Source organism: Aptenodytes forsteri, unplaced genomic scaffold, assembly GCF_000699145.1.
Source record: "Aptenodytes forsteri isolate BGI_AS27 unplaced genomic scaffold, ASM69914v1 Scaffold371, whole genome shotgun sequence".
Classification (NCBI taxonomy): Eukaryota; Metazoa; Chordata; class Aves; order Sphenisciformes; family Spheniscidae; genus Aptenodytes; species Aptenodytes forsteri.
Genome location: NW_008795322.1, coordinates 102,392 through 102,923, shown reverse-complemented (window position 1 = coordinate 102,923; position 532 = coordinate 102,392).

The following is a 532-nucleotide window of genomic DNA, read 5'->3' as shown; positions in this document are numbered from 1 at the left end:
AGTTGTTGCTGCTTAAAACCCTTTCAGTGGTTTTAAGACATAATGCGTAGACACAGCATTGGTGTTCTGCTTCATCAAAAATATAGATGAAGTACGCCTTGGGACCATAAATTCTGTTCCCTGCAGGCTTCATTTGGGTGTACAGAAAAAGAGGTGATGAAAATTGCGACAAAGCATGGTGTTTGAAAGTAGTGGGAGTAGGAATTTTTGGACATCACAGATCTAAAAGTAGTGTTTTTTTCCTGAAATTTGCATTACCCAGCTGGCTTTAGATATTGCTGAACAAGACAAGTGGCCAGTGCTCTGCCTCTATACCGACTCATGGATGGTGGCAAATGCCCTGTGGGGGTGGTTCCAGCAATGGAAGCGGAGCAACCAGCAGCGCAGAGGCAAACCCATCTGGGCTGCCACATTGTAGCAAGATATTGCTGCCCGAGTGGAGAACCTGGTTGTAAAAGCCTGTCACGTAGATGCTCACATAGCCAAGAGTCTGGCCACTGAAGGACATCAAAACAACCAGCAGGGGGATCAG